The sequence below is a fragment of the Armigeres subalbatus genome, chromosome 3, assembly GCF_024139115.2.
Source record: "Armigeres subalbatus isolate Guangzhou_Male chromosome 3, GZ_Asu_2, whole genome shotgun sequence".
Taxonomy (NCBI): domain Eukaryota; kingdom Metazoa; phylum Arthropoda; class Insecta; order Diptera; family Culicidae; genus Armigeres; species Armigeres subalbatus.
This window is the reverse complement of record NC_085141.1, coordinates 300575303-300600239: the sequence shown is the minus strand read 5'-3', so window position 1 is coordinate 300600239 and position 24937 is coordinate 300575303. Positions and strand designations below refer to the sequence as shown.

Here is a 24937-nt window from a genome sequence, read left to right as displayed (position 1 = left end):
ATTGTAACCATAGACATACTGTGCCACTTTTTTGAGCGAATTTTAGATTTTTTTGTTATTTCGTGAAATTTTTTACGCGTTTTTTTGCAATTTTGTTTTACGTCGGTTTCGGGCTCTAACCACTTTATTTGCTCAAATTTTAAAATCAAAGTGTTTTTTCCCAAAAAAAAGTCTCTTTTTTTACGATTTCTTTACGTCGGTTCAGGGCTCTAACCAAACTTTTTTACGAACGTTATGGGATTTACGCGGTTTACAAGCGATTTCAAAAAAAAAATGTGTTGCAAAAATCGAATGGCTTTGTTGCCGAATGTTACCAAAATCAAATGGGGTCTGTAATTGGATAAAGGCCGGAACTCAAAAATAGTTTGGATAACCCAGAACATTCCAGAGCTACCTTGCGGTATTTTTCTCACCTTCTATAAGATGCAATGAACACTGTTGAATACTCAAATAAACTTTGCTTTTTTGCAGTTGTAGATTTCAAGTCCTGAACTCAAGGATAGTTTGGATGGCCGAATACGTTTGAATAAAAATCTTATTTTGAAACAGTACAAACCGCTGCCAATATACCTAATATTTTCTTTTTCCTAACTTCATCGTGTTCATGATGTTCTAGGTTGTCGTAAGGCTAAGGCCGTTGATGCACACCGACGATGCCACGGCTCCAGCTCCACCTAGTAGCTCCTGTTCCTTGTCGCTCGGTCAGTTGGAATCGCCAGTTTCTCTTCCAGGTAACAGGAATTGGTATATGTCTAGCCGAAGTCAAGATACTGCTCCCTCTTTAAAAAAATCTAATGGTTCCAGCGAAACATACCGTTGATGCACACCGACGATGCCACGGCTCCAGCTCCACCTAGTAGCTCCTGTTCCTTGTCGCTCGGTCAGTTGGAATCGCCAGTTCATCTCCCAGGGAAACCTACCGTTGATGCACACCGACGATGTCACGGCTGCAGATCCATCTAGCAGCTGCTGTTCCTTGTTGCTCGGCCAGTTGGAATCGCCAGTTTCTCTTCCAGCGCAACCTACTGTCGATGAACACCAGACGATGACGCGGCTCTAGATCCACCAGATGGCTCCTGTTCCTTGCTGCTCGGTCAGTTTGAATCTTCTGTCGCTAAGCTACCCATCGAACCTAGGATCATTCATTAACGTTGCCCATGAAGTGACTTGAATAGTGTTGAGTTGCATTTAACATTAGTTAGTAGTAATTTATAGATTATAAGTCATTGAGAGTAGCATAAGAATTTATATATGTATTGATGAACTTATTGCACTTCCTTTAAAGAGAATGAATTCTCATTGGAAGTGCACTGAAATTGTAAAGAGGTTTGAAAAGAAGAGGAGGTTTTATGCCTTTGGGAGAAGTGATTCAAATGAATACCACTCCCAGGGGCTTTTCCCTGCTCCAAGCAATAAAGAAGATACGAAAGGCTTTGATATTTTTCCCTGATAGGGGAGTTGATTTCAAGCAATTTTGCTGTAGACAGTTTTTACTTTTATCAATCGTGCGATTTTATACATCCATTTTTCTTTTGGGGTCATATATGATCCCGTGGGCCTGAAAGGGGTAATCAAACTGAGTAAAGCGAGTTAGTTTGATAAATTTCTGTCGTTCTCAAGAGATGATGTGAATCTGCAAATTTCTGTCTTTCTCATGAGATGACGCGATTCTGCTGGGTAGTGAACCGAAATGCTCGCCTACTTAAAAATAAATTGGTGACTTTTGAGCTAGATTGCATTCCTACACGTTGTTTCAACTTTGGCACTTCTGGATTCAGTTTTAAATTTGGAAAAACATGAGTGGGTCATTGATCACTCAACAAAAATTCTCAAAATAAATGACCATGTCTCCGTGGAAATCTCATTGGAACATAACGTTTCACTTTCGAAAACTGCTGTTCTATCCAACATAATTTCAAAGCATGTACGACAATCCACTATTGATACGGATCTACACTCTGTTGTCAAGAAGTTGGCACAGCTATTACTGGATGGCTTGGAAAGTCGTTTTTCAGGAAGAGACGAAAACGAGCACATTTCACATCCGAAAAACATGGATTTAATGCGAAAATCAAGCCTTTGTAGACGTCCATAAAGAGCTTGTAGCAATTTTAATGACCATGTTCTGAAACAAACCTTCCCTAATTTCAATTGCAACCGAACGTGTACGAGCAACGTACGAGAAGTAGTCAGTTGGACATAGTCCTGATGATGAGCAACATCGCGCCCGAAACCGGTCGATGTAAAAGGTAATTTTTAGATATCATTACCTTAAACGCCAGAAAACATTTGTTTACAAAACATTTGAAAATATTGGGTCACCTATCATAAAGATCATAAATGACCTTTTTTAATGTTCAGGCGTATCTACTGGAAATGCAATGTAGGCAATGTAATGTTTTAATAGGCGCACAGCTCCAGTCATGACGACCTCTATACATAACCAGGTCATACATAAGGCCGCTAGCTCTACTTGGAATAGACACCACCACTCAGGGTAACAACAAAACCAACGCATGACTGTAATGCGATTCTCAAGTTGACCACGCAGAGGCTCAATGTTCTCTGTGATCAAGAAGTCTATAATGTAGTTGTAGTTGCTCAATACACCCAGGTTTTTTTTTACACGGTTTGGTTTTGGTCATTTAAGACCTTCAGGGTCAATGAAGCAATGAGTTAACCCCACCAAAAAATTCACAAAAAATCAAAGAAAATTCAGGGGGTATTTGGAAAGCTGTAAAAGTTCAGGTTAACCGAGAAATTAATGAATTTCAACCGTGTAAAAAAAAACCTGGGTGTACCTCACCAAAGGTGCAATGTCGACTGCTGAGTTAACTGAGTTGCAGATATCTATGTCTCGTCACATCCTGAGACGTCACATCCAATCGAAAAATACTAGAACTAGGGTGGTTTGCGCATCTCGACTCGCATCGAACAGACCATGTGAACTGTCATACAAAAGTGCTGTTATAGGTTCACCGTCTTCAGATACTTAACTGATCGCTGACATATTTTGATCAAAGGTTGATATAATTTGTTACAAAATGTTTAGGTACATGTTAGATTTTGTTCACGGTCCATCAAATAAAATTAAACTTCATCTCAATGTTAAGTCTTTTTTTTCTTCGTTTTCAAATTATGCAGTCGTCACAAAAAAAGAATCAAAAAGTCGCTGTATCAACCACAATGAAAATGTAGCCATGTAAGATATCACAAAAATACAAAAAAAAACTAGCAAAATGTGTCTCGAAAACTAGTTATAAACCAGTTACCACCCACAAATCTCCAATAATCAATTCTTGGATTCAAAGTAAGACAAGACACGTTTTTTGAATATGAACGGATTTGAGGATTTGATAAAGCCATCTACTACACCCCCATAAACATATTATAGCTTTGGCTTAGTTCTAATTCCCGTCAAAGCTTCGAATTGGTAATCAGTATGATAAAACCGGAACCCACGCCTCCCACCTCCAATTCGGTCCACCAAGGCTCAATTATGTCACACGATGTTTCATATATAAAGCGATGATATAGCGTTTGACACATTGCGGATTGCCGAAAGTTCCCGAATGCTAGATAATGTGCCAAAATATATATGCTGGGCGATCATAAATTTGTATTGCTCAATCAAACTATAAACTTCAAGATAAGATAAAAGCACCGCACTATTGACGACACGTCACCATCCGCCGTTACCAGAGGTCCATTTGATGTACCGATGAATGTGGACGAATTGCTTCACAAAACTTTAGAACCTGCAACTAATGTGTACCTCAACAGCAAACTCCAAGTTTTCTCGAGAACCTAATCTCAACCTTGATCAATCGAACGGCCACAGCAATATCACACTCCGAACTTGAAAATGCACGCTTGCCACGACCTAATCTACCGAACAACTGACGCAAAGTCAGGTCCCACCCGGTTAGCTTAGGCCGGCTCGCGCCGCTCGCGATATCAGAGACAATATACTTTTGAGGGAAAAATTACAACATCACTTATTTTCGACAGGCCCGCGTCCGGTGAATCGACCGGCGACGACAACGACGTGTGCAGTGCACCTTTTCTTCTACTATTCGGGCGTCGGATACGCGCAACAGGACCGGCACAGGGGGAGGTTCGGTGACTGAAAGCCGCACAGAATCAAAAGCAAATTTGGAAGATAAGGAAGGCTTCTACACTTTGAAGCCCATTTGCAAGCCTCCCGGTGATAAGACGCCGAACCGAACGGATCGCAGTTTCCCAACAGGTTGGCAAATTTATTTTCGAGCTCTTAAGCAGCCACTAATCTCCGATTTATATTTGATTTGAAAACTTATCTGCGTGTTTTTTTTTTCGGTGATGATTCAGGGTGTCTTCAGCTCACGAGACAGGCAAGTCGCATGATGTTCATAGTACAGTTGTAGATGGATTTCATAATTAGCGATTGCTTTGCTTGTGTAAAAAGATAACAATATCACATCGGTGTTCTTATTGATAGAAGTCGTAAACTAGTAAAAATTTGATATTTTTTCACCTCTCTTCTTGGGCAGCTTTCGGCTTATATTTTCCTCAGCCGGTTTCGGATACGTTTTCAACCAATGAGCTGTTTTTGAAGTCTACACATTTCGTATTTTCAGCAATAGGCGAGAAACAGTTAGCATCAAACGTCTGTATGTAACAAAGTCCGAATAATGATGCGCGCAATCGGGCAATTATTCCAGATTCGGAGAGAGTTATTGAAAAACAAATAAATATTATGAAAGATACCGATAATGTGAGCCCCTATATAAGATAATTTGCTTTTAGATTGATTATATACCTCGCTTGGGAACCACTGAACACGTCGCACTTCATACAGCTTTAATCGGTATGATTTTTCGTGTAATTGGTTGATGAGATCGATGTATTGTCGTCAGTATCAACGCATTTGTGATTCTGTGTCGTTTTACTCCGCAGAAGCCAGCTTGAAATCTCATGCATTTTAATCTTTATTTGCAGAAAAAAAATGTTAGTCACGCAAAAGATTACTTATTCGAGTAGCAATTTAGATGTTGTTGGTGATCTACGAGCATCGATGATTTACAAATTTATCGTCATTCTTTGCCCGAAAATTGTCAAACTGCCTGCTCGCTGCCGGCCGCACGCGCGTCTTTCTTGATCGCATACAATACCTAAACGATTGCGGAGTCTGTTCATGTCTGGAGGTCGAGCTGGTGTGCAAAGAAGCGGTACCATCGGGATTGATCGCCGTGCCGTGGAAGAGGATTTTATGCCTTTTAAGAGGGAGACAGCGAGGATTGGACTCACGATCAATACCAGCAAAACGAAGTACATGGTCGCTAGTAATAAACGTGGGTTCATTAGTAGTGGTTGTAGCGAAATGGTGCTGGATGGTGAAAAACTTGAAGTGGTGGAAAAATTTGTGTATATCGGAACATTAGGGTGATTATACAATCAATCCATGTGGTGAATTTTAAATTCACCACACGGTTTCCTACTCCTATTATCATAAGTTCAAATCTAGCGTAATAATTTTCGTACAATTGTGAAATTAAAGTCGATTGTTTAGTATAAGTAAGCAAATGATATATGGATGTTTCGTCCCCATGGGCGTTGTGGTTCTCTCAATTCGTGCTCTTGAAAAATCACTAGAAAAAGCACGTGGTTTCCAAGATGGCCGATTTGTGGCTTTATTGTATAACCACCTTAGTGACGTGCGATAATGATGTTACCCGCGAAGTGAAAAGGCGTATTGCAGCTGCAAATAGGGCTTATTACGGACTTCGTAACCAGCTTAAGTCCTGTAGTCGTCAAACGAAGACAAAATTGGCGCTGTATACTACTCTGATTCTTCCGATAGCTTTATACGGCCATGAAACATGGACGTTAAAGGAGGCTGATCGGAGAGCTTTCGGAGTGTTTTAGCGTAATATGCTGCGGACAATACTAGGCGGTAAACAGGACAACGGTATCTGGCGGCTTCGCATGAATCACGAGATGTACCAGGTGTATAAAGGGCTAGATATTGTTAAGCTTATACAACACGGCAGACTACGGTAGGCTGGACACGTTGGTCGTATGTTCGTATGGCCCAAGATCGAATCCAGTGGAGAAGGATATTCCATTCGGCGTAGGTTCATCGAAGAGCTGTAGCCAGTGCCGTAGCGTGTGGCAAGGGCAAGTATACTTGCAATATATGCAATATATGCAATATATGCAATAAGATTTTAGGGAAGCACATCTAGATGCCCTATCAGCACACATGTTCCACATGGGTTACTATGTGACCAGATTCAGTCACAATGAAGTTCCTACAAGCATTTCTGTCTGATTCGGGTTGCTCGGGTGAGGACTTTAATACGCCAAAGGAGAAACACAGAGTAGACTGCGAAAAACACGTAAATCGAATCCATGTAGCCCAGTGATCCAAAGCATGCGGCTCCCTAAGCCTCTTACTACGGCCCGCGAAGGATTTCTGGAAATACACTACAAGTTTTCTTCATTATTATGTCTAAGTACGATTTATATATCGTGAATAGTTTTATCATTATGATTCATGAAATTCATAACTTCAAATATAAATATTATGCAGGCTGACAGTGAATATACTTCGATGTTGTCAATGTATATTATGGAGTGGCAAATTTGGAAGGAATTATGCAAATTATGAATCAAATTTGTATTTAATCGCAGATTTAAAGGAACTAAAGGTTGAACTACAGGTAAAAATAATGTTATCATACACTGCTCCGTAATAAGAATGCTTTTATTTTGCAAAATAAGTTAGGTTTTGACGAAATTGAATTGAAATTTTGCTGGATTATTTACTCCAGATAATACGATGACTATGGATTCTGTTTATACCATTTGAATTCTTTTCAGAATGGCAGATTCTGTTCAGAAACTTCAAACAGAATCATAAACACGGTGTGTCTGTGACCATTATTAACGAAAAAAAATGTCCATCCATTCTGAACTCGCCTTTCGAAAGATATAATATCTAGGCGTCTGCTATGAAAATTTCAAAATCTTTCATCTAGGGAATCGAAAGTTATAGCAGTTACAAATTTAATGATTTTTGCGTTCGATATCTCACTAATATGCAACCATATATACCGTGAATTTCCTCCTGATTACATCCAAATAAATTATCATCAAATATGCAATTTGCAACCTCAATCAACCTAACCTAAAACCTATTCTTTGAATAATAGAAAAAATAGCAAAGAATGTTAGAGATAACATTGAACAAATATCGATGGCAAAATAGACAATACAACCAAAATACAGTATTCAAATTACAGAATTATTGCACTTCAATCTCCTAATCATACCAAAGCGTGAATATTGTCTATGACAGACAAGTAACTGCACTCTGTATGATGATTCTGCTTTTATTAAATATGATAATAGTTGGTAACATAGAATACGGCGCTAAAACAATGTTGTCTTTCATGGGTACTGGGTAGTTAGTAAGACTAGTAGGGTAAAACGGATCACTTTGATGAACGGATCAGATCTGGGTCATTCATTCTAATGATCCGGATCTTTCAACCGGATCGGATCCTTAGAACAAAACGTAAGGAGAATGCAAAAAAGTGAAACCTTCGTCATTCTGGCTCACACTTTTGAACCGTACTGACAATAACTTTACCCTTTACCCAAATGGTCAAATAATTTGCTGATCTGGTGAACCGAATCCACGAATCATTCACTCACTTTAGAGATCCGGATCATTTGACCGGTTCCGGATCTGAACGCCCATCTCTACTAGTAACCAACATTTAAACAACAATGTGCATCATTTGTTGTCAGTTATAAAACCATCATCCAGTTCGATTCAAACAGTGGTACGAAACGAGTTCCATTTGGAAAAAAATGGGAAGGGCTAGATCACAGGAGGAAAACCGCCTTTTCCGAGAACGGTTGACGGAAAGAGCATATATGCCCCACTTCGGGGCGTCTCAACAATTTAACTGACTTGTTGAACTACGATGCATTTACTTCATAAATTAATGCATTTACTACCTAAATTAACTGACGCAGGGAATACTAGTATCCGACTAGAAGATGGAAACCATCGCATTTCCATGAAGCCAGGTAAGAAAATGAGAGATTTCAAAAGACTGAAACTAGGGGGAAAGACGGCTTTGGCAGGTTTTGTTCTATTATTGGCAGGGGGGTTTTTGTCGACCAAATTTTATGAAATTTGGCCGCAATATTCTTTGACATGCAAAGAATGTTTAGGCCAAATTTGGGCCTAGTCAGTCATAAAAAAAAACCCTGCCAATAATAGAACAAAACCTGCCAAAGCCGTCATTCCCCCTATTTAAGAAATATTTCACTGTCATGAGACGATTTTAGTACAATTCCATTTAATTCCACCAAATCATATTACATATCGTATTTCGACCTCAACTGTATGGTCGTCTTCAGTGTCTCGTACTTGACTCGACTCAAGTCGAGATACTGAAGACGACCTTACGAGTCAACAGACTAAATACTCACGCTCCTCTAATGTGGACGTGTACTATACACATATGGAAGTGTTGGCTTGACAAATGGATTGCGAGTGATTTGACTATGCCTCCAATTTAGGAATCTTGTGCTAATTCAGTAGCCTCTAGGTTGCGAAGGCCGATGGAGGTCCTTCGTAGCTTAGTTGGTTAAAGCATCAGTCTAGCGTAGTGGTGTGGTGGTTCCAAAGTGGTGCATATAGGGTAACGATACCAATAGTGAAGGTATTAGTAGATCCACAAAAGAAAATATTTTTCGAAAATTGATAATTATGGGAAATTTACAGCTTCAATATCTTAGCCAATAGATAAACTAATAAATTTGCTAACAAAAATGAGATAGATGTCATTTAACAACAACAATTACAAAATATTGCTTGCACCACTATGGGTACACTGTTCCTTTAGTGGCGGTAAAAATTAATTTTGGTTCCCATAGTGGTGCTATCCATTGGTTTCTTATGAAACTCGCCACTATTGGTACAGTTGCACCACTATAGGTGCAAGGGAGTCAATTTTGTTAAGGAAAATAATTGTTTTCAATAGTTTTTCAAGCGAAATCTTAAGATAAGTTGCATTTAACAGGATATTTGAAGTACGACGCACCAACTGAAACCATCGTAAAGTGTATAAATATGATAAATCTCATTAAAACCATACTACCTCCACTATTGGTGCTACCTCCACTAAGGGTACGGTTACCCTATGCTTTTTCCGTCTACCGTTCTCGGAAAAGGCGGTTTTCCTCGGGCGATCTAGCCTTTCCCATTTTTTTCCAAATGGAACTCGTTTTCGTACCACTGCTAGAATCGAACTGGATGATGGTTGTATAACTGACAACAAATGATGCACATTGTTGTTTAAATGTTGGTTACTAGTCTTACTAACTACCCAGTACCCATGAAAGACAACATTGTTTTAGCGCCTTATTCTATGTTACCAACTATTATCATATTTAATAAAAGCAGAATCATCATACAGAGTGTAGTTACTTGTCTGTCATAGACAATATTCACACTTTGGTATGATTAGGAGATTGAAGTGCAATAATTCTGTAATTTGAATACTGTATTTTGGTTGTATGTATTGTCTATTTTGCCATCGATATTTGTTCAATGTTATCTCTAACATCCTTTGCTATTTTTTTCTATTATTCAAAGAATAGGTTTTAGGTTAAGTTGATTGAGGTTGCAAATTGCATATTTGATGATAATTTATTTGGATGTAATCAGGAGGAAATTCACGGTAGGGGAAACTGGACACACATGATCCCCGGGGACACATGATCCCCCCCTGTTTTCTCGAAAACTAATCACATTTTTATACCAGTGATATGTGCAAACGAATCCGTTAGATAGATTATTGAATCTGAGTAACATTTCATATTAGTTACTTTATGTATATGGGTTTTAGAGAGGTTTCATTATTTAAGCATTCTCAATCAGGGTTGTAAATTTTCGGCAGCACTGGATGAAGGTGATGTTTTTTTATATCATGTTTTTATTTTCTTCCTGCTTTGAAATCAACCTCACATTCCCGGAGAGGCAGAAAAGTAAACAACAGAACTCACATCACCCACTGCGCCGCGAAGATGAAATTTACCACAGCAAAATGTACACATTCACCCACCAAATTGAAAAAATTCACCACGCGTTTAAATGGGCCACTCACAGTCATACGGTACGGCGCGAACTGAGCAGCCTGTCAGAGCGACTTGTGAGTGGCTGATTGCGAAATTGAACTGTCGGTGTAGGAAGTGATTTTTCGGCTGCACCCAGTCGCACTCACCACGGCGGCGATGAAGGCGACTGCAGCTTATACTGAGATCCATGTTTTTCACTGCATTGACTGTGAAATATTTCTACCCTGTTCTCAATCCTTTTTTTCTTCAAAGGAGAAAAGTTTAATAACTTTAAATATGTCCAACCAAAACGTACCAAATTTTTACTGGACAAAGTTTTATTATTGTAGAATTGAATAAATCCGTTCAATTAACTATTGCTTATTTTCCATTGAATACAAAAAACAAAACAAGTAAATACTCAACATGGACACACTTGATCCCCCACAGTTTGGACACACTTGATCCCGATATTGCATATATTAAGGCGTTTGTTGTCTACCGTCGCATATTATTGTATTGTCTGTAACTAATTGATCTATTAAAATTCTTTTCTAGTTAAAAAGTATAAATAAATTTCATTTCTCTTTAATTTTGTTCATCAGACAATACACGCGAAATTTGATTTTCTCAATAGCCTTATTTCATTAACCAGAACAAAGTGGTTTTGAACATACTTAGTTTTGATTAGTTTTATTAAATGCATTTTAACATTATATTCAATTAAAAAGTGTGTAAATTAAGCTTTGAAAATACTCAACAAATCACAGGACCTAAAATCAGTTTTGTTCGATCTGGTATTATTTTTTTTCCGTTTGAACTAGGAGAAGTTTGCTTTCAATCAACATTTATTTGTAAATCTTCTTAGAGACTTTTTAATAATAGGCTCATTCAACATCTTTTGGTCAGTCGTTTAAGAGAAATCGCATTTGTGTAATAATAACATGCACTACAGAAATGATGATGCGTGATAGTACCATATTGATGTATGAAGTCATCATCCTGGTATGATCACGGTTGTGGTATTGGTAGTAGTCTGGCGATCTCGATGTACCATCGTCGGGAGAGGCAATGGGTCACTGTTTCAGCTACTTAGAATGCTTGTAGAATAGATTGAATGCATATGAGGGCAAGAAGACCAAAATATAAGAGACATTTTTGAACAATTCTGTTCTACTACCTCTAGACTGCCGGTGACAACGATGACCCATTGTCTCCCCCGATTGGTCCCAAAACAGGTACTCCATGGCATGGCATTTGCAGTGTGGCCAATTTTCAGAGATTTAATAGAATAATTAGATTCTAAAATTACAAAGATATATTTATGTATCGATCAACCATTTTTGGTATCATAACTGTATCAATCACAAAGAGAGATCCTCTTGGGAATATCATGGTTGTCGTGATATGACCATTGTCTTTTAGTGGAGTGAATGGTTAGAAAGAGAAGTGGAGTAAGTGGAGAAAATGGCCAATTGTGTTGCTAAAATACTTGCCTTGCTTAATACCAACAATATTTAACTTTCGCACGACTGATATAACGGCAGACCATGAAGAATTATTAGGATTTGAGGCTAGACCAATTCAACCTTTCATTAGACTTGGAAGAACCTAAACATGTTCAGCTCATAAAGGGATCAATTTCCCCCTATATGGGGATCAAGTCTCCCGCAAGTTTTGAAAATGCCAAATTTTCTATCTTTCGGCAAAATCGATTTTTTGGTTACTTTCATGAACAAATAATTGCTTCCAATGACGTTTTTGAATAGCTTATTAAATTCTTTATAAAGTCCATCAAAAAGCGTGCCAATCGGTGCATGTTACATCGAGAAATATCCTAAACAAAAAGTGGGGATCATGTGTGTCCAGTTTCCCCTATATATATGATTGCATATTAGTGAGATGTCGAACGCAAAAATCATTAAATTTGTAACTGCTATAACTTTCGATTCCCTAGATGAAAGAATTTGAAATTTTCATAGCAGACGCCTGGACATTATATCTTTCGAAAGGCGAGTTCAGAATGGATGGACATTTTTTTCGTTAATAATGGTCACAGACACACCGTGATAAATGGACTCTATTCAAATTTTGAAACAAACTCCAAAAGGATTCTTTTCCGAATCTCGATCAGAATTCTGTTCCTAATCCCTAACGGATTATATTTCAATTCCAAACGGATTCTGTTTAAAATTCCTAACGGATTCTGTTCAGAGTCCCTAACGGATTATTTTCAGAATCTGAAACGGATCTGTTCAGAATTTCTTAAAGCAGAATGTTTTAAAATGTTCGCGTTGTGCCAACAATCCCAATAAGGTTTTCCTCAGAACCCTTTCGTATTTTGCTACAATAAGTTATAATGAACAATAAATCTCTAGCATAAAAAAATAAGATCGAAATTACAGAATCGGTCGGCATATGATCATTTGGAATTGTATAGAATGTTTTCTGTTAACGGAGCTATGGTGAAAAACAATTTATCATATTCTCAGCTACGGAAATAAAACCTATAGAATGAAATGTCCTTACAAGTACATATTTTATTTGAAATATGTAGATTCACAGGAATACAATATTTTGTTTAAATATACAATGTTCAGTAATTCGCAATATGAACTTAAAAAACAAATGCCGCAAATATACTGCGGCCCGTTTCAACTACTCTAAATTTCTATGCAGCCCTTGATAGTAAGCATGCTGGGGACCACTATATAGCCTATATATTTTTTGTTCGCGATTAAGAAATTCAAACCGTATTTCAATGATAGATATACGGAAGAAGTGATAAGAAGTTTGAATGAATTTGGGATAAATCCTCTCATTTTAGGCAGACAAACTATTTGCGGTTCAAAAGACGGGCCATTACATTCGCATTTGATCCAGTGACATTTTCGATACCATTAGAACAGGTGGTCATTGATTCAACTCCAAAGAAGGGTTCTTCTTGATGCTACCAGGTCCGAAAGCGACCCAGTCACCGACCGGAAGTTGGATTCTATTAGCCTGGTTTGTTGTCATGAACTCACGCACTAATGGATATAGTCTTTTTTATTTGCGCCGTTGAAATCGTAAATTTCTAGAAAAGGGATTTTTTTAAAGGGAAAATGGTGAATGCATCATGAAACAATCATGATTATCCTTAAACAATTGAAAAATGCTCCTTAAAAAATCTGATCATTTTTCCTCAAATTATTGAACAAATTACCTTGGAATATATAAAATGCTCCGTAAACATTTGAAAAGTGTACCGTAGAAACGAAAAAAAATGTACCGTAAACAATTGAAAATGCTCCTTAGAAAAACAAAGATTTGCTATTTAGCTAATGATAATTGCGCAGTATATTGATATAAGAATTATTGTGAAATAGTTGAAAAAGTACCTTGAAATTGGCTGTCATAAAGTAGAATCTTATGCACCATTGTATAGCCCCTGGAGTATGAAGCTGATTGTTTTGCTTGGTAACCCTATTCAACAGAAAAATGTTCCGAAAACTAAGGAAAATGCGCCCTAAAAAGAAGAAATACTTCTTAAACCAATAAAAAATGCTCCTTAACCTGAGAAAATGCTCCTTAAACTAAAAACAGTGCTCCGTAAAAAAATGAAATCCTCAATAAACTTATACAAAATGTAATTTTAGCCTACAAGCAATTCAAAGCATTGTTGAAGAAATTGTGCACCAGACTGGTCATAGACAAACAGACGTCCCATACAACTGCACATCGCATGAACATGCTTGACGATACGAATTTCATTAAAAACACATTGCATATTTTTAATGCTAATTGGTTTATTCATCAATTTCCCTGCATAACCACAAAAGATATCTTAGTTACAAGATAAATATTGTCGCTTCGGTTCCCTTTGTTATGCTGTCCGAAACATGTTGGGTACCGAACTGTCAAATTGTATGTATTTTTCCTTCATTGACATTTAGCACCCTATCCTCGCCAGCAAAAGATGTTCCGGACAGCCACGACAGCGACCATTTTTATCTTGTAACTTGAATAGGGGAAGTGGGGGTAGCACGCCCATAGGGGTTAAAACGCGCCACCCCTGAATAAGGTTAAATATCCCCATTTTGATTATTTTCAATAGTCTATACGATAAAGCAATGAAAAATATTGCCATTGGATACATATATTTCATGATTTTTCTCTAGTTATACATGAAAAACTCGAAAAAACGATTTTTGCGTGTTTTGATGCAATTCTAGCTCGGTGGAATTTAGTCTTTCTGTCGCTGTTATACATTGATAAATTAATAATTGAGCCATGAGCCATGCTGCTTACTCGTGTTCTTTATGTTCCACACGAAATCGTCGTCAAAAATGGTTTTAAAACGATTTTATGGGCCTTCAAACTTCTGAGGTCGGTGTGGGGCATTACGCCCATGCTCATTTCGTATGACCGAAACAGCTGAAACATTCGGTTAATTGCCTTAATGTAGGCAATTAAAATGAAAATCAGTACGATAAGCACATGCGCGTTTTAACCCATCCACTGGCGCATCTCACCCCGCATGGTTTCAAAATCATTTTTTTTCGGGTGCTTTTTAAAAATCAAATTTCTGTGCAATAAAATGGACAATTAGATATCTGTTATCGGTAGTCAGTCGCAGATATGCTGTTCTTCAGTATGCGCTGATGAAAACTGGCTGAAATGGTGGTTTTCATTGATAAAAATGGCATTTTCCTTAACGTGGGCGTCCTACCCCCAGTTCCCCTATCTCTTAAATCCACCCACGGCTTGAGGAACTCGAAATTGTCGAAATCTGCGCTTACAAGATTTTCTAAGGAGCATTTTCAATTGTTTACGGTACATTGTTTTCGTTTTTACGGTACACTTTTCAAATGTTTACGGAGCATTTTATATATTTCAAGGTAATTTGTTCAAGGAAAAATGATCAGTTTTTTTAAGAAGCATTTTTCAATTGTTTAAGGATAATTTCATCTGTTTTAATGGACAATTTTTGGGCTGCGGCCTTTGAGTAATGCTTGCTTTTTATCTATTCGAATATATACACCATGTAGGTTAAAGAGGTTTAAGGAATTATTAACGCAAAAATACACCCATGAAAGTAAGGGGCGCCCAATAAAAGTTTCGCCAAGGGCGCTGGGAGTCCACACTACGGCTCTGGCTGTATAGCCTATCAAGTATCAAGTATCATGTAAGTCTGGAGGTCGATATCCCGAAAATAAGCAAATAACTGTGGTTGAACTGATAAAAAATGCCAGATATGTGAAGCATGTCCTAGAAGCTAAGCACTTTATGTTTGTTTGTTCATTTTTATGTTTCAAAAATAATCTAAAAAAAATGTTAGCAATAGGCTTATACCGATAGCAATCTTTTTTTAAAGTTTTTCTAGGTCGATTTTGTCAATTTGATGGAGGCAGAATAAAATTTTAGAAAAAATACCATTATTTTCTAATATTTTCCTATGTGTTTATATGATTTTATTTGTTATTTTTTATTCGTATTTTCCACCCCTTCACCACGCATAGCACAAGAAGCAATGACATACTTTTAATTAACTAATTGTAATAGCCTTACTAACAAGTAAAATATTAACAATTCCCAAAGAGACGCCCGGAAGTTTAAAAAATATGTGTTAGGCAAATCCCATTCGAATGCCTCAATTTAGGGAAACTTCGGTTTGTTACCGAAACACATTCTTCTGGACCACTACGCAAAGCATGTAAGCAAGTGGAACATCGAACATCGTAGGTTCGTGCCGCTAAGACGTTTTGGCTCGCCAAAAATGTTAGTCAAAGGTAAAACTGTTCCATGTTAACATATAGCAAAAAGAAGCAAAAAAATGCCATATCAGCCATTATGTTAAAAAAACATTATTTTGTTTGATGGTCCGTCCTCTTATTCCATTCTATTTGATACCTCGATGCTCTGGACCAAATTTTACCTAAACCTTCCAACGAACGCTTGGGCGATGCTGAACTCAATTAAAGTTCATATAGAAAATGTAAAGAGAAATGTAGGAAATCCGTATCTTGAGGTTAACTAGCGTTACTTACGATTGAGAACTATGGAAGGAAATTACTGTTGATTCGGCGAAGTTATTGGCATTTTGCTGATGTGTAGTTTGACTAATCAAAACGCTAATTAGCTTCAAAATGACTAAAATGAAAACGCCTCCAGGAAAATTAGAAAAATTTTAAAAAATGTTATAAGAGAACATTTTTCATTAAAAATGGTTAAAACATGAAAAATTCAAATAAAAGAAGGATAAGCAAAAACTTTGCAAAAAAATCAATAAATTCAATACAGACATCAACTTATCGAGGTGAGTCGACAAGTATAAATTACTTTAGATTTTCGGGCTTCATAAAGAACTTGTTTTTGGTCTAATGCCATAGCCTTCGCGTAGACTTAGTGTGAGGAAACGTTTAAAAATCCACAAATGAATTGAAATATTGATATTCAATGCTGTGGGAAAATCCCATCTATATTAAGTGATAAACAGCTTCAACCCGGATCGGGCGCTTATCACAAAACCAGTCTGCCAGATAATCTCAATCCGAATCGAATGAAAAAAAATTGAGCAAACTCTTGAAAAATCGGGAAATGACGCAACTGACTGGAGATACACAATCGTATCGAAGGGGCACTTTGTCACGTGAGACAAAATCATACAAATAGCCCTCATCATCAGCTTGTCATTTGTATATATGTACAGTACACACTTCCCGACCCAAAACTCTATTCTTCATCCATCAGACAGCGATAAAAGGGGAATGTATTATGAATGTATGACTGGCGTTTTTCATATCTACCACCGCCCTAAACTCTGTTGGTCCGAAAAGTTTTATTTATATATCGGTTCGCTTTCTTTAGAAGCCGAAAGCCGACGAAAAACCTTTCTGATAGATTCATTGATAGGTACACGACGATGTCGCTATCAAGAAATGGATTTCAGTTTGCAGTTCCTTTGCACGCCTAGCTCTGTCGTAGTAGGTGCGTGGCGACATTGAGGTATTAATAGTCACTGCTCTATATGCCGCAGGACGTAATCGATCGATTTGGCATTACGCTTTTTCAGAAATAACTCCCACGGCAAAATGTTTTTGTTTTATGTTTATGTCAGTTTATGCATTACGTGTCAGTCATATTTTAGCATATCGAAAACGTTATACAAGTGGCGACCGAAATAATGATTTGTTGCATGTAAGACATTTATGTTTTATGTACAAGTCATTAAAAAAGCAAACAAAGCTGATTTACAATGATATGGAAATGCTAATATCATCTTCCAAACTTAGACGTACATGTTCATGATAGAATTAAAAGCGAAAGTATAGAATTGATAGTTCTGTTAGGATACGGCAGGAATGAAGATTGTTTTATAGAAGGCGATTTGAAAGTGAGCGGAGGGAAATATTTGTGATGGTAAAGATCGCACGACCTTCCTTCTGCCAAACTCCCGTATGAAGGGGAATGGAAAGTACTCTAAGAGAATCAGAGATTTTTAATGACCTTCAATTTGCGTAAAATATCTTCTAGATAAAGGTGAACGGGTTCAGATCCCACGCCTTCCACCTGAAAAGGCTATCATTTCCCCAGCAGACGAAAATCGATCAAATCGTGAGCGTGGGCTGTAAAATGGTGGGTTGACATCAAGGAAGGAGCGCCCAACATAGCTCTGGTCCCCACAAGTTCCTATCTCACGCTTCCACGGGTCGTCCGGTGACAAAAGACCACCAGCTAAGGGTTGTGTACTTAGCTGGTAGTGCAGCCTGACATCAGATAGAGTGAGAAGGAACGCCTCGAGCGTCGGTTCACCAGGAGGTGCGGCTCAAACAGCGTCTGCCTGGTACCCAGCGGCTAATTAACGAAATGTTGTATCGCGTCAGCTATACCTAAGGTGGTAGCCCCACCAGCGCGATGTAGGTAACGCGACCCCGGTCATTTAGCTTACAGAAGCCTCTCAAATACCACGAAAAATGGAGATAGAAGAAAAAGAGAACGTTATTTTTGGCAACCGATCCGGCAACGAAATAAGGACTATGATTGGAAACTCGGTACCTGGAATGTCAGGACCCTAAATGAACCTGGACGAGTGAGCCTTCTGGCTTGCGAACTGCAGAAGGTTGGAGTGAACGTGGCCGCTATTCAAGAAGTCCGATGGCCTAGATCCGGAGAACGTGAATTCCGAGCCGTGAACCCCACGACCAACACTGCATTCAAATATAACATCTATCACAGCGGCAGCGGAAAAGCAGAGCATGGAGTTGGTTTCGTAGTGATGGGAAAGCAGATGAAGCGAGTGATGCTGTGGAAACCCATTAGCGAACGAATCTGTGCGTTGAGGATACGGGGCAAATTCTTCAATTACAGCCTAATCAACGTTTACGCACCGACAAACGATAAATCCGACGACGTGAGTGCCCAAAGCATGACGTGAAAATTGTTATCGGAGACGCTAACGCTTAGGTCGGTAGAGAGGACGTTCTCCGTCCCTTAATCGGTAGGAAGAGCCTTCACTCCACTGCCAATGACAACGGCCTACGGCTAGTAAATTTGTAACTTAAGCTAGAGGGATGCCCATCAGTAGCACCTACTTTGCACGAAAGAACAACCGAAAGCACACGTGGAGACACCCAAATGGTGAAACTTGCAACCAGATAGACCATGTTCTGGTGGATGGGTGCCATTTCTCGGATGTTATCGATGTGCGGACATTCAGCGGTCCGAACATTGACTCTGCTCACTACCTCGTTGTCAGTAAAATTCGATCACGGTTGTAAACTGTATCGAACGAAAGATCACAGCGAACGATGCGTTACAATATCCAGCGATTGTCGGCGGAAGGAGTATCGGCTGAGTACCGCCAGAAGCTCGACGAACGGATAAGTGCAATCAACGTTAGCGAGAACATCAACGATCTATGAGAATCGATCCATGGAGCGGTGAGCACAACAGCACGAGAAGTGGCAGGCACTGCACAGAAGCGATCCAGGACGGGTTGGTTCGATGTGGAGTGTTAGAGAGTGACAGACGAGAAGAACGTTGCCAGAAGCCGTTTGTTGGTGTCGGGTACCCGATCGAATAGAGATCGGTACAAGGAAGTAAGAGCAGCCGAGAAACGAAACCACCGCAGGAAGAAAAAAAGAGTACGAAAAACAAGTTATTAGTGAGGCGCAGGAAAGAATGGAGCAGAATGATATGCGAAGGTTTTATGAGACTGTCAATGGCGTGCGGAGAAAGACAGCGCCATCTCCCGTCATGTGCAACGACCAAGAAGGAAATTTGCTGACAGATAAAACCGAAGTGGCTAAGTCGAAAATGAGGGAAGACGAGGTATTGCCTGCTCGCTGGTTGGACGGCCTCTTTTGCCCTTTCTTTAAGAAAGGACACAGACTGGAGTGCGCCAATTACCGAGGAATTACCCTCCTTAAGGTCTGAGGGAAGCTCTCTCGCGGTAGGGCGCTATTTTCATACTAAAATGTCTATAACTCGGAATTGGGAACGAATTTCGCTTATCCCAACTGACAATCTCTTTGGAATTTATCAAGGAATGTTCCTTGAAAATTTTGTGGACCTACTATTTCCCAAATTTGAATTAGGCTCAAAATACTAAACAATTGTTCAACTAAAATTTTCGTTTCTCAGTACCTCTCTCCGATGATTTCAGGCATAAAGGAACCGAATTTTGCAAAACCCAACTGACAAAAGTTTTGAAATTTTTCAACTATCATTTTGATGTAATAAAAAGTATATGTGACCGCATTAAATTTAGCAGGAAGCTCTTTTTACTTCAACTAAGTTTTCCAAATTCCATACAAAAATTACCATTTCGGGAGAGTTTCGGACAGGAAAGAAACGATGAGAGCGATAGAGAGTCGGTCAACTTTATATGTAGCGTGACACTAGAAAAAAGCGTATTTCCATTTGTAAACACGGGAATATCAAAAAAATAAATAAAAATCAAATGAAGGAATGGGACGTGATAAATAATTGATGGTGAATGAGACAAGAAGCTCCTCCTGGAATCCCTCCGAAAGTTCCTCCAGGAAATCCTCCGGAAGTTTCTCCGAGAATTCCTCCCGTAAATCCTTTGGAAATACCTCCGGAAGTTTCTCCGAGAATTCCTTGGGAAGATCCTCTAAAAATTCCTCCGCTTCCGGAGGAATTCCTGGAGGAACTTCCGGAGGAATTCCTGGAGGAACTTCCGGAGGAATTCCTGGAGGAACTTCCGGAGGAATTCCTGGGGGAACTTCCAGAGAAACTTTCGGAGAAACTCCCGGAGGAACTTCCGGAGGAATTCCCGGAGGAACTTCCGGAGGAACTCCCGGAGGAACTTCCGGAGGAATTCCTGGAGGAACTTCCGGAGGAATTCCCGGAGAACCTTCCGGAGGAACTTCCGGAGGAATTCCCGGAGGAACTTCCGGAGGAATTCCCGGAGGAACTTCCGGAGGAATTCCCGGAGGAACTTCCGGAGGAATTCCCAGAGGAATTCCCGGAGGAACTTCCGGAGGAATTCCCGGAGGAACTCCCGGAGGAACATCCAGAGGAATTCCCGGAGGAACTTCCGGAGGAATTCCTAGAGGAACTTCCGGAGGAATTCCCGGAGGAACTTTCGGAGGAATTCCCGGAGGAACTTCCGGAGGAATTCCCGGAGGAACTTCCGGAGGAATTCCCGGAGGAACTTCCGGAGGAATTCCCGGAGCAACTTCCGGAGGAATTCCCGGAGCAACTTCCGGAGGAATTCCCGGAGGAATTCCCGGAGGAATTCCCGGAGGAACTTTCGGATTAATTCCCGGAGGAACTTCCGGAGGAATTCCCGGAGCAACTTCCGGAGGAATTCCCGGAGGAACTTCCGGAGGAATTCCCGGAGGAACTTCCGGAGGAATTCCCGGAGGAACTTCCGGAGGAATTCCCGGAGGAACTTCCGGAGGAATTCCCGGAGGAACTTCCGGAGGAATTCCCGGAGGAACTTCCGGAGGAATTCCCGGAGGAACTTCGGAGGAATTCCCGGAGGAACTTCCGGAGGAATTCCGGAGGAACTTCCGGAGGAATTCCGGAGGAATCCCCGGAGGAACTCCCGGAGGAACTCCCGGAGGAATTTCCGGAGCAACTTCCGGAGGAATATCCAGAGGAATGTCCGGAAAAACTTCCGGAGGAACTCCCGGAGGAATTTCCGGAGCAACTTCCGGAGGAATTCCTGGAGGAACTTCCGAAGGAACTTCCGGATTAATTCCCGGAGGAACTTCCGGAGGAATGCCCGGAGGAACTTCCGGAGGAATTCCCGGAGGAACTTCCGGAGGAATTCCCGGAGGAGCTTCCGGAGGAATTCCGGAGGAACTTCGGAGGAATTCCCGGAGGAACTTCGGAGGAATTCCCGGAGGAACTTCGGAGGAATTCCCGAGGAACTTCGGAGGAATTCCCGGAGGAACTTCCGGAGGAATTCCGGAGGAACTTCCGGAGGAATTCCGGAGGAACTTCCGGAGGAATTCGGAGGAACTTCGGAGGAATTCCGAGGAACTTCCGGAGGAATTCGGAGGAACTTCCGGAGGAATTCTGGAGGAACTTCCGGAGGAATTCCGGAGGAACTTCGGAGGAATTCCCGGAGGAACTTCGGAGGAATTCCGGAGGAACTTCGGAGGAATTCCCGGAGGAACTTCGGAGGAATTCCCGGAGGAACTTCCGGAGGAATTCCCGGAGGAACTTCCGGAGGAATTCCCGGAGGAACTTCCGGAGGAATTCCCGGAGGAACTTCCGGAGGAATTCAGGGAGGAAGTTCGGAGGAATGCAGGGAGGAACATCAGGAGGAATTCCCGGTGGAACTTCAGGAGGAATTCCCGGAGGAACTTCCGGAGGAATTCGGAGGAACTTCCGGAGGAATTCCCGGAGGAACTTCCGGAGGAATTCCCGGAGGAACTTCCGGAGGAATTCCCGGAGGAACTTCCGGAGGAATTCCCGGAGGAACTTCCGGAGGAATTCCCGGAGGAACTTCCGGAGGAATTCCCGGAGGAACTTCCGGAGGAACTTCCGGAGGAACTTCCGGAGGAATTCCCGGAGGAACTTCCGGAGGAATTCCCGGAGGAACTTCCGGAGGAATTCCCGGAGGAACTTCCGGAGGAATTCCCGGAGGAACTTCCGGAGAAATTCCCGGAGGAGTTCCCGGAGGAACTTCCCGAGGAACTCCCGGAGGAACTTCCGGAGGAATCCCCGGAGGAACTTCCGGAGGAATTTCCGGAGGAACTTCCGGAGGAATTCCCGGAGGAACTTCCGGAGAAATTCTCGGAGGAACTGCCGGAGCAATTCCCGGAGGAATTCCCGGATTTCTTGGAGGAACTGCCGAAGGAATTCCTGGGGGAACTTCCGGAGGAATTTCCGAAAGAATTCCTGGAGGAACTTCCGGAGGAATTCATGGAGGAACTTCCAAAGGAGTTCCTGGAGGAACTTCCGGAGGAATTCATGGAGGAACTTCCGAAGGAATTCCTGGAGGAACTTCCGAAGGAATTCCTGGAGGAAAGCACTTTATTTGTCTTCTTTGTCTTATCTATCTTATTTGTCTTGTTTGTCTTAGTTGTCTAATTTGTCTTATCTGTCTTATTTGTCTTTTTTACACCAGCACCACTGTTATTACCCAAATCCTTTTCAAAACTTGTGTGGAAACCTTGTACAGAAATCCTCTTACGATATTTTCTAATGTTGTTCTAGAAACGGCTCATGTTTTCATTTTCCAAAACCAGCTGGAGTTTGTTTATTTTGATCTCCTCATTGCGTGATTGGTCGGCGCTGCTGCTGTTCTCTCGCCGAACCACTGCATGAGTGATAAATTTCTTCCCCATTGTTGCCAATTCCTTTTTTACTCCGTTTACGGCAAATTCTAAAGCAATTGTAAACTGCATAATGATGAAATAATTTTGGCGACACTGACAGCGTCATTTTGGCGGGCTGAATTGGGCAATTTTCTCTCTCAGAGAGAGCTACCACGTGCTTTTTTAACGGAAAACCCTTCCCTCAGACCTTAATTCAGCGTACAAAATTATGTCCCGTATTCTGTTCAACAGATAGAGACCGCTTTAAGTGTCCTTCGTCGGTGAATACCAGGCAGGTTTTCGTGAGGGCTGATCAACGACGGATCAAATGTTTACCCTGAGAGATAAATCCTTGATAAATTCCGGGAGTACAATTTGCAGACACACCATCTGTTTATTGATTTCAATGCGGCGTACGATTCAGTGAAACGAAACGAATTGTGGCATATTATGCTTGAACATGGTTTTCCGGCGAAACTGATATGGCTGATTAGTATAACGTTGGACGGATCGAAATCAAGTGTAAGGGTTGCGGTTGAAATATCGACGTCATTTGTTACCTTAGATGGATTAAAGCAGGGCGATACACTATCGAATCTACTGTTCAATATAGCGCTCGAGGGAGCGATTAGGAGAGCTGATGTGCAAAGAAGCGGTACAATTATCACAAAATCGCATATGCTCCTGGGATTTGCGGACGATATCGATATTATCGGGATTGATCGCCGTGCAATGGAAGAGGCTTTTGTGCCTTTTAAGAGCGAGACAGCGAGGATTGGACTCACGATCAATACCAGCAAAACGAAGTACATGGTCGCTGGCAATCAACGTGGATTCAGTAGTGGTGGTGGTAGTGACGGCTCGATGGTGAAAAATTTGAAGTGGTGGAAGAATTTGTGCATCTTGGAATATTAGTGACGTGCGATAATGATGTTACCCGCGAGGTGAAAAGGCGTATTGCAGCTGCAAATAGGGCTTATTATGCACTTCGTAACCAGCTTAAGTCCCTTAGTCTGCAAACGAAAACAAAACTCTGATTCTTCCGGTGGCTTTATACGGCCATGAAATATGGACGTTAAAGGAGGCTGATCGGAGAGCTTTCGGAGTGTTTGAGCTGCGGAAAAGATGAGATGCGGAGATGCTGCGGAAAATACTCGGCGGTAAACAGGAGAACGGTATCTGGCGGCGTCACATGAATCACAAGTTGTACCAGGTGTATAAAGGGCTGGATATTGTTAAGCTTATACAACACTGCAGACTACTGTGGGCTGGACACGTTGTTCGTATGCCGAAAGAACGTCAAGCGAATATAATATTTAGAAGAGATCCCGGAAGAGGCCGCAGGCTTCGTGGAAGGCCGCGTACACGATGGCTTTTTGCAGTTGAAAAGGACCTAAGGACGCTCAATGTTCAGGGCGACTGGAAGCGATTGGCCCAGGATCGAGTCCAGTGGAGAAGGATACTCCATTCGGCGTAGGTTCATCGCAGAGCTGTAGCCCATCAAGTATCAAGTAAGTAGCAAATCGTGATATGATAGCAAAATGAGATATGGACAGGTTTGTCATAAGAGATAAAATATCAGACGGCAATATCAAAATTTTACAATTAAATATCATGCGGATATCAGGTTATGCTATTAGTAAGAAGTGACCAATATCACGAGCTATTAAATTGTTCTTAGCGATAGCATATCTAGATGATATTTCAGTGCAAATGTTTGATATGGTTGCCTGTTCTTTTATCTCTTATATCAATCAAATCCATATCATGTATTTGTTATTCAGTTCATTGCTTCTACTCGGGTTTCCTTACGTGAACCATGTATGAATGTATTACATTTCCATCAACAATAATCACTTTCTAATCATGACAGAAAGCTCAAGGGTTTATCGCATACGACCTGTGCTGAATATTTAAAAAGGTTATGAGAAAAACGAAAACCAATTTAGCAGACAAATCGCAAAGCAATCAAGTTCAGATAGAAGAGGTCATGGTTCAGTGTTCGCCTCTTAGTCCGAAATGGTACATGGAGTGTGGAG

At 40.6% G+C, this 24937-nt stretch overlaps 1 protein-coding gene across 4 annotated transcripts in view; it reads right to left on the bottom strand.

The window, feature by feature from the left end:
• Positions 1 to 24937, bottom strand: part of LOC134224978 (solute carrier family 12 member 7) — an 848828-nt gene that overhangs the window by 767390 nt on the left and 56501 nt on the right. Inside the window, exon 1 of one of the 4 annotated variants that reach the window (XM_062704690.1) lies at positions 3776 to 3913. The exons of the other annotated variants lie outside the window; for them this stretch is intronic. The gene's annotated coding sequence lies outside the window, so the exon portion shown is untranslated. Of the gene's footprint in view, positions 1 to 3775; positions 3914 to 24937 lie in introns of those variants that run through there. 4 annotated transcript variants of the gene reach the window in all.